The 16,729-nt window shown below is 41.8% G+C and overlaps 3 non-coding genes across 3 annotated transcripts; all 3 read left to right on the forward strand.

Annotated features, from left to right (window-relative positions):
• The first annotated feature begins 2,910 nt into the window (after nucleotides 1-2,910).
• On the forward strand, nucleotides 2,911-2,983 carry TRNAV-UAC (transfer RNA valine (anticodon UAC)). Its single transcript has one exon. It is a non-coding gene; the product is annotated as a tRNA-Val (tRNA).
• A 5,082-nt stretch (nucleotides 2,984-8,065) lies between these two features.
• TRNAV-UAC (transfer RNA valine (anticodon UAC)) lies at nucleotides 8,066-8,138 on the forward strand. The gene has a single exon. It is a non-coding gene; the product is annotated as a tRNA-Val (tRNA).
• Nucleotides 8,139-16,364: 8,226 nt separating this feature from the next.
• TRNAV-UAC (transfer RNA valine (anticodon UAC)) lies at nucleotides 16,365-16,437 on the forward strand. The gene has a single exon. It is a non-coding gene; the product is annotated as a tRNA-Val (tRNA).
• The last annotated feature ends 292 nt before the right edge of the window (nucleotides 16,438-16,729 follow it).

Below are 16,729 nucleotides of genomic sequence, written 5' to 3' on the forward strand. Positions count from 1 at the left end.
CATCAGTCCAGTATTGAGATGTATCTCAATCTCATCAACATGAGTCCTGCATTGAGATGTATCTCAATCTCATCAACATGAGTCCAGTATTGAGATGTATCTCAGTCTCATCAACATGAGTCCAGTATTGAGATGTACCTCAGTCTCATCAACATGAGTCCTGTATTGAGATGTATCTCAGTCTCATCAACATGAGTCCTGTATTGAGATGTATCTCAGTCTCATCAAAATGAGTCCTGTATTGAGATGTATCTCAGTCTCATCAACATGAGTCCTATATTGAGATGTATCTCAGTCTCATGAACATGAGTCCTGTATTGAGATGTATCTCAGTCTCATCAACATGAGTCATGTATTGAGATGTATCTCAGTCTCATCAATATGAGTCCTATATTGAGATGTATCTCAATCTCATCAACATGAGTCCTATATTGAGATGTATCTCAATCTCATTAACATGAGTCCTGTGTTGAGATGTATCTCAATCTCATCAACATGAGTCCTATATTGAGATGTATCTCAAACTCATCAAATGAGTCCTGTATTGAGATGTATCTCAGTCTCATCAACATGAGTCCTGTATTGAGATGTATCTCTATCTCATCAACATGAGTCCTATATTGAGATGTATCTCAATCTCATCAACATGAGTCCTGTATTGAGATGTATCTCAGTCTCATCAACAAGAGTCCTGTATTGAGATGTATCTCAGTCTCATCAACATGAGTCCTGTATTGAGATGCATCTCAATCTCATCAACATGAGACCTGTATTGAGATGTATCTGTCTCATCAACATGAGTCCTGCATTGAGATGTATCTCAATCTCATCAACATGAGTCCTATATTGAGATGTGTCTCAATCTCATCAACATGAGTCCTATATTGAGATGTATCTCAATCTCATCAACATGAGTCCGATATTGAGATGTATCTCAATCTCATCAACATGAGTCCGATATTGAGATGTATCTCAGTCTCATGAACATGAGTCCTGTATTGAGATGTATCTCAGTCTCATCAACATGAGTCCTATATTGAGATGTATCTCAGTCTCATCAACATGAGTCCTGTATTGAGATGTATCTCAGTCTCATCAACATGAGTCCCATAAATTTGGTGGGTTTTTTTTGCCTCATTTTCAGTGGAGCGGTTAAATTCATTGTCATGGAAGTGGCCTCAGCTCCTGATAAGGTGGACTAAAATTTCAGGTTAATAAGGGTGAACAAAAGAGATTTATTAATCTGAGTCTTGAAGAGTTAAGGTTGCTGGAAAAATTGAACAAGGTTTGTGTATAACTTCATTTTCTCTCCGCAACAAAAACAGACATTTGGATCCAAAGAGAGAAAGTTGTTTTCATTGGCCACAACAGTGAGATCATGAAGACATTTTGTAATGCCTTGTCAGCATCGTTTCAAATGTCAAACATCCAGTCATCACCAATACTAGTGCGGGCCCGTACGTGCAACAAAAATGATAATAATAAAAAAACAACAAGTGTGACGTCAATTCTCTCTTCAGAGCACCGTGTCCTGTCATTAGTTGGCAAATAAATGGCCGTAACTTGGGAACCACTTGGCCGATTAATATCAATCCTTGAAAAGGCACTTCCACAGGGCCCCAGCAATATACGTGACAAGTTTCAATTAGATCGGACCAGTGGTTGTCGAGAAACAGCGGTCGCAGACAAACACACAGACCCACAGACCCGTACGTGCGTGCCCTTTCATATGTGGCCGTACATGCAAAAATAAGAAAATAAAAAAAAATTCAAACAGCTGTTTCCCTTGGGAAAATTTAACCCTTGGGATTAATTCATAACTTGAACAATTAATTCAAACATTGGAAAAAAACAGCTTTCAAACCCTTGGGAAGCAGCTGTTTCCCATGGGAAAATTCAAACCTTGGGATCAATTAATAATTTGAACAACTAATTCAAACGTTGGGAAAAAAACAGCTTCAAACCTTGGGAAACACTTGGGAAGCAGCTGAAATGGATGAAGAACGATATCAAACCTTGAAAAGGCACATACTCAGGTCCCCAGCGTCAATTGTAACGTCATATCAAACAAAGAAGAAGAAGAATTGTGACGCCTCCTCTCTCTCGCCCCCCCTCTCGCCCCCTATCTTACCTCCCTCTCTCCCCCCTCCTCTCTCGCCCCTCTCTCTCGCCCCCACTCTCACACCCCTCTCGCCCCTCCTCGCCACTCCTCTCTCCCCCTCTCTTGAATTGTGATGCCCTCCCTCTCTTGCCCCCCTCTCTCTCCCCTCCTCTCTCCCCCTTCTCTCTGCAAATGTATTCACAAATGTCTACCAAGCACAACAATTAATTCAAACCTTGGGAAAAAACAGCTTTCAAACCCTTGGGAAACAGCTGTTTCCCTTGGGAAAAATTCAAACCTTGGGATTAATTAATAATTTGAACAATTAATTCAAACCTTGGGAAACACTTGAGAAACAGCTGAAACGGATGAAGAACGATATCAAACCTTGAAAAGGCACACAGTCAGGTCCCCAGTGTCAATTGTGACATCATATCAAACGAAGAAGAAAAGAATTGTGACGTCAATCGTGCAAAAAAATTTTTTGACGTCATTCGTGATGTCATAGCACCGTGTCCTGTCATTGGTTGGCAAATAAATGGCCGTGACTTGGGAACCGCTTGTCCGATTAACATAAAACCTTGAAAAGGCACATCCTCGGGTCCCCAGCAATAATCCTGGCAAGTTTCAATTACATCGGACCAGTGGTTGTCGGGAAACGGCGGTCGCACACACACACACACACACACACACACACACACACACACACACACACACACACACACACACACACACACACACACACACACACACATACACACACATTACTGGAATTATAGATAGATAACACAGAAACTCTACTGTCAGTTGGTTCTATAGTGTAGTGGTTATCACATCTGCTTTACATGCAGAAGGTCCTGGGTTCGATCCCCAGTGGAACCATCTCTTTCGTTTCTTTTCTTTTCTTTTCAATACAATGGCATATGGACGTCGATTGGTGGGGGACATGTCCTCCCCCCCCCCCAACTTTTTATCAAGGGGGGGATAACATATCGATTGTCCCACCCACTTTTTTCATTGAACGTAAGATCTCTGTGTGCATGTTTGTCTGTGTGCATGTTTGTCTGTGGGCATGTTTGTCTGTGTGCATGTTTGTCTGTGGCATGTTTGTCTGCGACCGCTGTTTCTCGACAACCACTGGTCCGATCTACTTGAAACTTCCCAGGTATATTGCTGGGACCCGAGGATGTGCGTTTTCAAGGTTTGAAATTAATCGGACAAGTGGTTCCCAAGTTATGGTCTCCGTACTCGCAATCCGTTCGTGTCTGCTTTGGCTTTGGGAGTTGGACCCACCCTCTGGTTGTCGTTAATGCCGCGTGGGCTTCCTGGAAACCGATAAGCCACGCCCCTCGCTCAGTTGCGTTCATTGATGACTCGAATCAAATAAATTATAACAACATACAAACGTCGAAATGCTGATATTTGAGCTGTGTCGTCATTTTAAACGACAAACACGACGAACCTACATTAATTTGTAAACGGAGGTAGTTTGATCGAGAGGAAGGAATGGGGTGAGAATACCTTCGAGGAATTAAATTGCTGATTTGAGTTGTGATTTTAACAGCTTTTGAGGTTGTTGGAAGATAAAGAAAGAAAAGTAATTCAAATGTTTCTTTGAGGAGATTGCACGAGGAAGTCCGCAACGAGGGAAACTCACGCGGGCTCGGTGAGACACTGAATGGAGGGAAGGTGAGAAAGCGGGAAAAGGAAAGAAAACACAACGTTGGGATCGAAAGGAAGTGTCTCCTCCGACGTCCGCGTTTAGGACACATACGACGTGCAGTCGAGTTACTCGTCCGAGTGGTGAGCAGTCACGACCTTCTTGTCGAAGCTGTTAAAACGCTCCCACCGTTCTGAGATTGAACCTTTCCCCCATTTTTCTGTGAAGATTCAGGAATGATCTACTCCCTCTGAGTTTCTTTTGGAGTGAGATCAGAACACCTTCCTTAAGAAACATGAGGAATCAAAAAGGGATTTTATCCCTCATCCTTCCCGTGGCCTTTCCCTTCCCCCATGGAAATAACATCCTGAAGATGGAGTCTCAGCAACATGAGTCCTGCATTGAGATGGATCTCAGTCTCATCAACATGAGTCCTGTATTGAGATGTATCTCAGTCTCATCAACATGAGTCCTGCATTGAGATGGATCTCAATCTCATCAACATGAGTCCTGTATTGAGATGTATCTCAGTCTCATCAACATGAGTCCTGTATTGAGATGTATCTCAGTCTCATCAACATGAGTCCTGTATTGAGATGTATCTCAGTCTCATCAACATGAGTCCTGTATTGAGATGTATCTCAATCTCATCAACATGAGTCCTGCATTGAGATGTATCTCAGTCTCATCAACATGAGTCCTGTATTGAGATGTATCTCAGTCTCATGAACATGAGTCCTATATTGAGATGAATCTCAATCTCATCAACATGAGTCCTGTATTGAGATGTATCTCAGTCTCATCAACATGAGTCCTATATTGAGATGTATCTCAATCTCATCAACATGAGTCATGTATTGAGATGTATCTCAGTCTCATCAACATGAGTCCTGTATTGAGATGTATCTCAGTCTCATCAACATGAGTCCTGTATTGAGATGTATCTCAGTCTCATCAACATGAGTCCTGTATTGAGATGTATCTCAGTCTCATCAACATGAGTCCTGTATTGAGATGTATCTCAATCTCATCAACATGAGTCCTGCATTGAGATGTATCTCAGTCTCATCAACATGAGTCCTGTATTGAGATGTATCTCAGTCTCATGAACATGAGTCCTATATTGAGATGAATCTCAATCTCATCAACATGAGTCCTGTATTGAGATGTATCTCAGTCTCATCAACATGAGTCCTATATTGAGATGTATCTCAATCTCATCAACATGAGTCATGTATTGAGATGTATCTCAGTCTCATCAACATGAGTCCTGTATTGAGATGTATCTCAGTCTCATCAACATGAGTCCTGTATTGAGATGTATCTCAATCTCATCAACATGAGTCCTATGTTGAGATGTATCTCAATCTCATCAACATGAGTCCTACATTGAGATGTATCTCAATCTCATCAACATGAGTCCTATATTGAGATGTATCTCAATGTCATCAACATGAGTCCTATATTGAGATGTATCTCAGTCTCATCAACATGAGTCCTGTATTGAGATGTATCTCAGTCTCATCAACATGAGTCCTGTATTGAGATGTATCTCAATCTCATCAACATGAGTCCTGTATTGAGATGTATCTCAATCTCATCAACATGAGTCCTGTATTGAGATGTATCTCAATCTCATCAACATGAGTCCTGTATTGAGATGTATCTCAGTCTCATCATCATGAGTCCTGTATTGAGATGTATCTCAATCTCATCAACATGAGTCCTGTATTGAGATGTATCTCAATCTCATCAACATGAGTCCTGTATTGAGATGTACCTCACTCTCATCAATATCAGTCCAGTATTGAGATGTATCTCAGTCTCATCAACATGAGTCCAATATTGAGATGTACCTCACTCTCATCAACATCAGTCCAGTATTGAGATGTATCTCAATCTCATCAACATGAGTCCTGCATTGAGATGTATCTCAATCTCATCAACATGAGTCCAGTATTGAGATGTATCTCAGTCTCATCAACATGAGTCCAGTATTGAGATGTACCTCAGTCTCATCAACATGAGTCCTGTATTGAGATGTATCTCAGTCTCATCAACATGAGTCCTGTATTGAGATGTATCTCAGTCTCATCAAAATGAGTCCTGTATTGAGATGTATCTCAGTCTCATCAACATGAGTCCTATATTGAGATGTATCTCTATCTCATCAACATGAGTCCTATATTGAGATGTATCTCAATCTCATCAACATGAGTCCTATATTGAGATGTATCTCAATCTCATCAACATGAGTCCTATATTGAGATGTATCTCAATCTCATCAACATGAGTCCTATATTGAGATGTATCTCAATCTCATCAACATGAGTCCGATATTGAGATGTATCTCAGTCTCATGAACATGAGTCCTGTATTGAGATGTATCTCAGTCTCATCAACATGAGTCCTATATTGAGATGTATCTCAGTCTCATCAACATGAGTCCTGTATTGAGATGTATCTCAGTCTCATCAACATGAGTCCCATAAATTTGGTGGGTTTTTTTTGCCTCATTTTCAGTGGAGCGGTCAAATTCATTGTCATGGAAGTGGCCTCAGCTCCTGATAAGGTGGACTAAAATTTCAGGTGAGTAAGGGTGAACAAAAGAGATTTATTAATCTGAGTCTTGAAGAGTTAAGGTTGCTGGAAAAACTGAACAAGGTTTGTGTATAACTTCATTTTCTCTCCGCAACAAAAACAGACATTTGGATCCAAGGAGAGAAAGTTGTTTTCATTGGCCACAACAGTGAGATCATGAAGACATTTTGTAATGCCTTGTCAGCATCGTTTCAAATGTCAAACATCCAGTCATCACCAATACTAGTGCGGGCCCGTACGTGCAAAAAAAATGATAATAATAAAAAAACAACAAGTGTGACGTCAATTCTCTCTTCATAGCACCGTGTCCTGTCATTAGTTGGCAAATAAATGGCCGTAACTTGGGAACCACTTGGCCGATTAATATCAATCCTTGAAAAGGCACATCCACAGGGCCCCAGCAATATACGTGGCAAGTTTCAATTAGATCGGACCAGTGGTTGTCGAGAAACAGCGGTCGCAGACAAACACACAGACCCACAGACCCGTACGTGCGTGCCCTTTCATGTGTGGCCGTACATGCAAAAATAAGAAAATAAAAAAAAATTCAAACAGCTGTTTCCCTTGGGAAAATTTAAACCTTGGGATTAATTCATAACTTGAACAATTAATTCAAACATTGGAAAAAAACAGCTTTCAAACCCTTGGGAAGCAGCTGTTTCCCATGGGAAAATTCAAACCTTGGGATCAATTAATAATTTGAACAACTAATTCAAACGTTGGGAAAAAAACAGCTTCAAACCTTGGGAAACACTTGGGAAGCAGCTGAAATGGATGAAGAACGATATCAAACCTTGAAAAGGCACATACTCAGGTCCCCAGCGTCAATTGTAACGTCATCAAACAAAGAAGAAGAAGAATTGTGACGCCTCCTCTCTCTCGCCCCCCCTCTCGCCCCCTATCTTACCTCCCTCTCTCCCGCCTCCTCACTCGCCCCTCTCTCTCGCCCCCACTCTCACACCCCCTCTCGCCCCTCCTCGCCACTCCTCTCTCCCCCTCTCTTGAATTGTGATGCCCTCCCTCTCTTGCCCCCCTCTCTCTCCCCTCCTCTCTCCCCCTTCTCTCTGCAAATGTATTCACAAATGTCTACCAAGCACAACAATTAATTCAAACCTTGGGAAAAAACAGCTTTCAAACCCTTGGGAAACAGCTGTTTCCCTTGGGAAAAATTCAAACCTTGGGATTAATTAATAATTTGAACAATTAATTCAAACCTTGGGAAACACTTGAGAAACAGCTGAAACGGATGAAGAACGATATCAAACCTTGAAAAGGCACACAGTCAGGTCCCCAGTGTCAATTGTGACATCATATCAAACGAAGAAGAAAAGAATTGTGACGTCAATCGTGCAAAAAAAAATTTTTTGACGTCATTCGTGATGTCATAGCACCGTGTCCTGTCATTGGTTGGCAAATAAATGGCCGTGACGTGGGAACCGCTTGTCCGATTAACATAAAACCTTGAAAAGGCACATCCTCGGGTCCCCAGCAATAATCCTGGCAAGTTTCAATTACATCGGACCAGTGGTTGTCGGGAAACGGCGGTCGCGCGCGCACACACACACACACACACACACACACACACACACACACACACACACACACACACACACACACACACACACACACACACACACACACACACACACACACACACATTACTGGAATTATAGATAGATAACACAGAAACTCCACTGTCAGTTGGTTCTATAGTGTAGTGGTTATCACATCTGCTTTACACGCAGAAGGTCCTGAGTTCGATCCCCAGTGGAACCATCTCTTTTGTTTCTTTTCTTTTCTTTTCAATACAATGGAATATGGACGTCGATTGGTGGGGGACATGTCCTCCCCCCCCCCAACTTTTTATCAAGGGGGGGGATAACATATCGATTGTCCCACCCACTTTTTTCATTGAACGTAAGATCTCTGTGTGCATGTTTGTCTGTGTGCATGTTTGTCTGTGGGCATGTTTGTCTGTGTGCATGTTTGTCTGTGGCATGTTTGTCTGCGACCGCTGTTTCTCGACAACCACTGGTCCGATCTACTTGAAACTTCCCAGGTATATTGCTGGGACCCGAGGATGTGCGTTTTCAAGGTTTGAAATTAATCGGACAAGTGGTTCCCAAGTTATGGTCTCCGTACTCGCAAGCCGTTGGTGTCTGCTTTGGCTTTGGGAGTTGGACCCACCCTCTGGTTGTCGTCAAGGCCGCGTGGGCTTCCTGGAAACCGGTAAGCCACGCCCCTCGCTCACTTACGTTTGTCAATCCCTCTCACCCTCTGGTTGTCGTCAAGGCCGAGTGGGCTTCCTGGAAACCGATAAGCCACGCCCCTCGCTCAGTTGCGTTCATTGATGACTCGAATTCAATAAATAAGAACAACAGACAAACGTCGAAATGCTGATATTTGAGCTGTGTCGTCATTTTAAACGACAAACACGACGAACCTACATTAATTTGTAAACGGAGGTAGTTTGATCGAGAGGAAGGAATGGGGTGAGAATACCTTCAAGGAATTAAATTTCTGATTTGAGTTGTGATTTTAACAACTTTTGAGGTTGTTGGAAGATAAATAAAGAAAAGTAATTCAAATGTTTCTTTGAGGAGATTGCACGAGGAAGTCCGCAACGAGGGAAACTCACGCGGGCTCGGTGAGACACTGAATGGAGGGAAGGTGAGAAAGCGGGAAAAGGAAAGAAAACACAACGTTGGGATCGAAAGGAAGTGTCTCCTCCGACGTCCGCGTTTAGGACACATAAGACGTGCAGTCGAGTTACTCATCCGAGTGGTGAGCAGTCACGACCTTCTTGTCGAAGCTGAAAAACGCTCCCACCGTTCTGAGATTGAATCTTTCCCCCATTTTTCTGTGAAGATTCGGGAATGATCTACTCCCTCTGAGTTTCTTTTGGAGCGAGATCAGAACACCTTCCTTAAGAACCATGAGGAATCAAAAAGGGATTTTATCCCTCATCCTTCCCGTGGCCTTACCCTTCCCCCATGGAAATAACATCCTGAAGATGGAGTCTCAGCAACATGACTCCTCTATTGAGATGTATCTCAGTCTCATCAACATGAGTCCTATATTGAGATGTATCTCAATCTCATCAACATGAGTCCTACATTGAGATGTATCTCAGTCTCATCAACATGAGTCCTATATTGAGATGTACCTCAATCTCATCAACATGAGTCCTATATTGAGATGTATCTCAATCTCATCAACATGAGTCATGTATTGAGATGTATCTCAGTCTCATCAATATGAGTCCTATATTGAGATGTATCTCAATCTCATCAACATGAGTCCTATATTGAGATGTATCTCAATCTCATTAACATGAGTCCTGTATTGAGATGTATCTCAATCTCATCAACATGAGTCCTACATTGAGATGTATCTCAATCTCATTAACATGAGTCCAATATTGAGATCTACCTCACTCTCATCAACATGAGTCCAGTATTGAGATGTATCTCAGTCTCATCAACATGAGTCCTGTGTTGAGATGTATCTCAATCTCATCAACATGAGTCCTGCATTGAGATGTATCTCAATCTCATCAACATGAATCCTGCATTGAGATGTATCTCAGTCTCATCAACATGAGTCCATTATTGAGATGTACCTCAGTCTCATCAACATGAGTCCTGTATTGAGATGTATCTCAGTCTCATCAACATGAGTCCTGCATTGAGATGTATCTCAGTCTCATCAACATGAGTCCTGTATTGAGATGTATCTCAGTCTCATCAACATGAGTCCTGTATTGAGATGTATCTCAATCTCATCAACATGAGTCCTATATTGAGATGTATCTCAATCTCATCAACATGAGTCCTATATTGAGATGTATCTCAAACTCATCAAATGAGTCCTGTATTGAGATGTATCTCAGTCTCATCAACATGAGTCCTATATTGAGATGTATCTCTATCTCATCAACATGAGTCCTATATTGAGATGTATCTCAATCTCATCAACATGAGTCCTGTATTGAGATGTATCTCAGTCTCATCAACATGAGTCCTGTATTGAGATGTATCTCAGTCTCATCAACATGAGTCCTGTATTGAGATGCATCTCAATCTCATCAACATGAGACCTGTATTGAGATGTATCTGTCTCATCAACATGAGTCCTGCATTGAGATGTATCTCAGTCTCATCAACATGAGTCCTGTATTGAGATGTATCTCAGTCTCATCAACATGAGTCCTACATTGAGATGTATCTCAGTCTCATCAACATGAGTCCGATATTGAGATGTATCTCAATCTCATCAACATGAGTCCTATATTGAGATGTATCTCAATCTCATCAACATGAGTCCTGCATTGAGATGTATCTCAATCTCATCAACATGAGTCCTGTATTGAGATGTATCTCAATCTCATCAACATGAGTCCTGTATTGAGATGTATCTCAATCTCATCAACATGAGTCCTGTATTGAGATGTATCTCAGTCTCATCAACATGAGTCCTATATTGAGATGTATCTCAGTCTCATCAACATGAGTCCTGTATTGAGATGTATCTCCGTCTCATCAACATGAGTCCTGTATTGAGATGCATCTCAATCTCATCAACATGAGTCCTATATTGAGATGTATCTCAATCTCATCAACATGATTCCTATATTGAGATGTATCTCAAACTCATCAAATGAGTCCTGTATTGAGATGTATCTCAGTCTCATCAACATGAGTCCTGTATTGAGATGTATCTCTATCTCATCAACATGAGTCCTATATTGAGATGTATCTCAATCTCATCAACATGAGTCCTGTATTGAGATGTATCTCAGTCTCATCAACAAGAGTCCTGTATTGAGATGTATCTCAGTCTCATCAACATGAGTCCTGTATTGAGATGCATCTCAATCTCATCAACATGAGACCTGTATTGAGATGTATCTGTCTCATCAACATGAGTCCTGCATTGAGATGTATCTCAGTCTCATCAACATGAGTCCTGTATTGAGATGTATCTCAGTCTCATCAAGATGAGTCCTACATTGAGATGTATCTCAGTCTCATCAACATGAGTCCGATATTGAGATGTATCTCAATCTCATCAACATGAGTCCTATATTGAGATGTATCTCAATCTCATCAACATGAGTCCTGTATTGAGATGTATCTCAATCTCATCAACATGAGTCCTGTATTGAGATGTATCTCAATCTCATCAACATGAGTCCTGTATTGAGATGTATCTCAATCTCATCAACATGAGTCCTGTATTGAGATGTATCTCAGTCTCATCAACATGAGTCCTATATTGAGATGTATCTCAGTCTCATCAACATGAGTCCTGTATTGAGATGTATCTCAGTCTCATCAACATGAGTCCTGTATTGAGATGCATCTCAATCTCATCAACATGAGACCTGCATTGAGATGTATCTCAGTCTCATCAACATGAGTCCTGCATTGAGATGTATCTCAGTCTCATCAACATGAGTCCTGTATTGAGATGTATCTCAGTCTCATCAACATGAGTCCTACATTGAGATGTATCTCAGTCTCATCAACATGAGTCCTATATTGAGATGTATCTCAATCTCATCAACATGAGTCCTATATTGAGATGTATCTCAATCTCATCAACATGAGTCCTGTATTGAGATGTATCTCAGTCTCATCAACATGAGTCCTACATTGAGATGTATCTCAATCTCATTAACATGAGTCCTATATTGAGATGTATCTCAATCTCATCAACATGAGTCCTATATTGAGATGTATCTCAGTCTCATGAACATGAGTCCTGTATTGAGATGTATCTCAGTCTCATCAACATGAGTCCTGTATTGAGATGTATCTCAATCTCATCAACATGAGTCCTGTATTGAGATGTATCTCAATCTCATCAACATGAGTCCTGTATTGAGATGTATCTCAATCTCATCAACATGAGTCCTGCATTGAGATGTATCTCAATCTCATCAACATGAGTCCTGTATTGAGATGTATCTCAGTCTCATCAACATGAGTCCTGTATTGAGATGTATCTCAGTCTCATCAACATGAGTCCTGTATTGAGATGCATCTCAATCTCATCAACATGAGTCCTGTATTGAGATGTATCTCAATCTCATCAACATGAGTCCTGTATTGAGATGTATCTCAATCTCATCACCATGAGTCCTGCATTGAGATGTGTCTCAATCTCATCAACATGAGTCCTACATTGAGATGTATCTCAGTCTCATCAACATGAGTCCTGTATTGAGATGTATCTCAGTCTCATCAACATGAGTCCTGCATTGAGATGTATCTCAATCTCATCAACATGAGTCCTACATTGAGATGTATCTCAATCTCATCAACATGAGTCCAATATTCAGATGTACCTCACTCTCATCAACATGAGTCCAGTATTGAGATGTATCTCAGTCTCATCAACATGAGTCCTGTATTGAGATGTATCTCAATCTTGTCAACATGAGTCCTGCATTGAGATGTATCTCAATCTCATCAACATGAATCCTGCATTGAGATGTATCTCAGTCTCATCAACATGAGTCCAGTATTGAGATGTACCTCAGTCTCATCAACATGAGTCCTGTATTGAGATGTATCTCAGTCTCATCAACATGAGTTCTATATTGAGATGTATCTCAGTCTCATGAACATTAATCCTGTATTGAGATGTATCTGAGTCTCACCAACATGAGTCCTGTATTGAGATGTATCTCAGTCTCATCAACATGAGTCCTGTATTGAGATGTATCTGAGTCTCATCAACATGAGTTCTGTATTGAGATGGATCTCAGTCTCATCAACATGAGTCCCATAAATTTGGTGGGTTTTTTTGCCTCATTTTCAGTGGAGCGGTCAAATTCATTGTCATGGAAGTGGCCTCAGCTCCTGATAAGGTGGACTAAAATTTCAGGTGAGTAAGGGTGAACAAAAGAGATTTATTAATCTGAGTCTTGAAGAGTTAAGGTTGCTGGAAAAACTGAACAAGGTTTGTGTATAACTTCATTTTCTCTCCGCAAGAAAAACAGACATTTAGATCCAAGGAGAGAAAGTTGTTTTAATTGGCCACAACAGTGAGATCATGAAGACATTTTGTAATGCCTTGTCAGCATCGTTTCAAATGTCAAACATCCAGTCATCACCAATACTAGTACGTGACCAATACACCAATACTAGTACGTGACCATCACCAATACTAGAAACCGGGCCCGTACGTGCAAAAAAATGATAATAATAAAAAAAACAACAAGTGTGACGTCAATTCTCTCTTCATAGCCCCGTGTCCTGTCATTGGTTTGGTAAATAAATGGCCATAACTTGGGAACCACTTGCCCATAGGTGGGTGCCCGTACGTGCAAAAAAACATTAAGTGTGACGTCAATAGTGATGTCATAGCACCGTGTCCTGTCATTAGTTGGCAAATAAATGGCCGTAACTTGGGAACCACTTGGCCGATTAATATCAATCCTTGAAAAGGCACATCCACAGGGCCCCAACAATATACGTGGCAAGTTTCAATTAGATCGGACTCATGTTGATGAGATTGAGATACATCTCAATATAGGACTCATGTTGATGAGACTCAGATACATCTCAATACAGGACTCATGTTGATGAGATTGAGCTACATCTCAATACAGGACTCATGTTGATGAGATTGAGATACATCTCAATATAGGACTCATGTTGATGAGACTCAGATACATCTCAATACAGGACTCATGTTGATGAGACTGAGATCCATCTCAATGCAGGACTCATGTTGCTGAGACTCCATCTTCAGGATGTTATTTCCATGGGGGAAGGATAAGGCCACAGGAAGGATGAGGGATAAAATCCCTTTTTGATTCCTCATGGTTCTTAAGGAAGGTGTTCTGATCTCGCTCCAAAAGAAACTCAGAGGGAGTAGATCATTCCCGAATCTTCACAGAAAAATGGGGGAAAGGTTCAATCTCAGAACGGTGGGAGCGTTTTAACAGCTTCGACAAGAAGGTCGTGACTGCTCACCACTCGGACGAGTAACTCGACTGCACGTCTTATGTGTCCTAAACGCGGACGTCGGAGGAGACACTTCCTTTCGATCCCAACGTTGTGTTTTCTTTCCTTTTCCCGCTTTCTCACCTTCCCTCCATTCAGTGTATCACCGAGCCCGCGTGAGTTTCCCTCGTTGCGGACTTCCTCGTGCAATCTCCTCAAAGAAACATTTGAATTACTTTTCTTTATTTATCTTCCAACAACCTCAAAAGCTGTTAAAATCACAACTCAAATCAGCAATTTAATTCCTCGAAGGTATTCTCACCCCGTTACTTCCTCTCGATCAAACTACCTCCGTTTACAAATTAATGTAGGTTCGTCGTGTTTGTCGTTTAAAATGACGACACAGCTCAAATATCAGCATTTCGACGTTTGTATGTTGTTCTAATTTATTGAATTCGAGTCATCAATGAACGCAACTGAGCGAGGGGCGTGGCTTATCGGTTTCCAGGAAGCCCACGCGGCCTTGACGACAACCAGAGGGTGGGTCCAACTCCCAAAGCCAAAGCAGACACGAACGGATTGCGAGTACGGAGACCATAACTTGGGAACCACTTGTCCGATTAATTTCAAACCTTGAAAACGCACATCCTCGGGCCCCAGCAATATACCTGGGAAGTTTCAAGTAGATCGGACCAGTGGTTGTCGAGAAACAGCGGTCGCAGACAAACACACAGACCCACAGACCCGTACGTGCGTGCCCGTTCATGTGTGGCCGTACATGCAAAAATGAAAAAAAAATAAAAAAATTCAAACAGCTCTTTCCCTTGGGAAAATTTAAACCTTGGGATTAATTAATAATTTGAACAATTAATTCAAACATTGGAAAAAAACAGCTTTCAAACCCTTGGGAAGCAGCTGTTTCCCATGGGAAAATTCAAACCTTGGGATCAATTAATAATTTGAACAACTAATTCAAACGTTGGGAAAAAAATAGCTTCAAACCTTGGGAAACACTTGGGAAGCAGCTGAAATGGATGAAGAACGATATCAAACCTTGAAAAGGCACATACTCAGGTCCCCAGCGTCAATTGTAACGTCATATCAAACAAAGAAGAAGAAGAATTGTGACGCCCCCTCTCTCTCGCCCCCCCTCTCGCCCCCTATCTTACCTCCCTCTCTCCCCCTCCTCTCTCGCCCCTCTCTCTCGCCCCCACTCTCACACCCCTCTCGCCCCCCTCGCCACTCCTCTCTCCCCTCTCTTGAATTGTGATGCCCTCCCTCTCTTTCCCCCCTCTCTCTCCCCTCCTCTCTCCGCCTTCTCTCTGCAAATGTATTCACAAATGTCTACCAAGCACAACAATTAATTTAAACCTTGGGAAAAAACAGCTTTCAAACCCTTGGGAAACAGCTGTTTCCCTTGGGAAAAATTCAAACCTTGGGATTAATTAATAAGTTGAACAATTAATTCAAACCTTGGGAAACACTTGAGAAACAGCTGAAACGGATGAAGAACGATACCAAACCTTGAAAAGGCACACAGTCAGGTCCCCAGTGTCAATTGTGACATCATATCAAACGAAGAAGAAAAGAATTGTGACGTCAATCGTGCAAAAAAAATTTTTTTGATGTCATTCGTGATGTCATAGCACCGTGTCCTGTCATTGGTTGGCAAATAAATGGCCGTGACTTGGGAACCGCTTGTCCGATTAACATAAAACCTTGAAAAGGCACATCCTCGGGTCCCCAGCAATAATCCTGGCAAGTTTCAATTACGTCGGACCAGTGGTTGTCGGGAAACGGCGGTCGCGCGCACACACACACACACACACACACAGACACACACACACACACACACACACACACACACACACACACACACACACACACACACACACACACACACAAGACACACACACACACACACACACACACACAGACACACACACACACACACACACACACACACACACACACACACACACACACACACACACACGCATTGCTGGAATTATAGATAGATAACACAGAAACTCTACTGTCAGTTGGTTCTATAGTGTAGTGGTCATCACATCTGCTTTACACGCAGAAGGTCCTGGGTTTGATCCCCAGTGGAACCTCCATCTCTTTCTTTTTTTTTCTTTTCAATACAATGGCATATGGACGTCGATTAGTGGGGGACATGTCCTCCCCCCCCCCAACTTTTTATCAAGGGGGGGATAACATATCGATTGTCCCACCCACTTTTTTCATTGAACGTAAGATCTCTGTGTGCATGTTTGTCTGTGTGCATGTTTGTCTGTGTGCATGTTTGTCTGTGGCATGTTTGTCTGCGACCGCTGTTTCTCGACAACCACTGGTCCGATCTACTTGAAACTTCCCAGGTATATTGCTGGGACCCGAGGATGTGCG

This window comes from Eptatretus burgeri, chromosome 10, assembly GCF_056783735.1.
Source record: "Eptatretus burgeri isolate ZD-2024b chromosome 10, Ebu_testis_v1, whole genome shotgun sequence".
Lineage (NCBI taxonomy): Eukaryota > Metazoa > Chordata > Myxini > Myxiniformes > Myxinidae > Eptatretus > Eptatretus burgeri.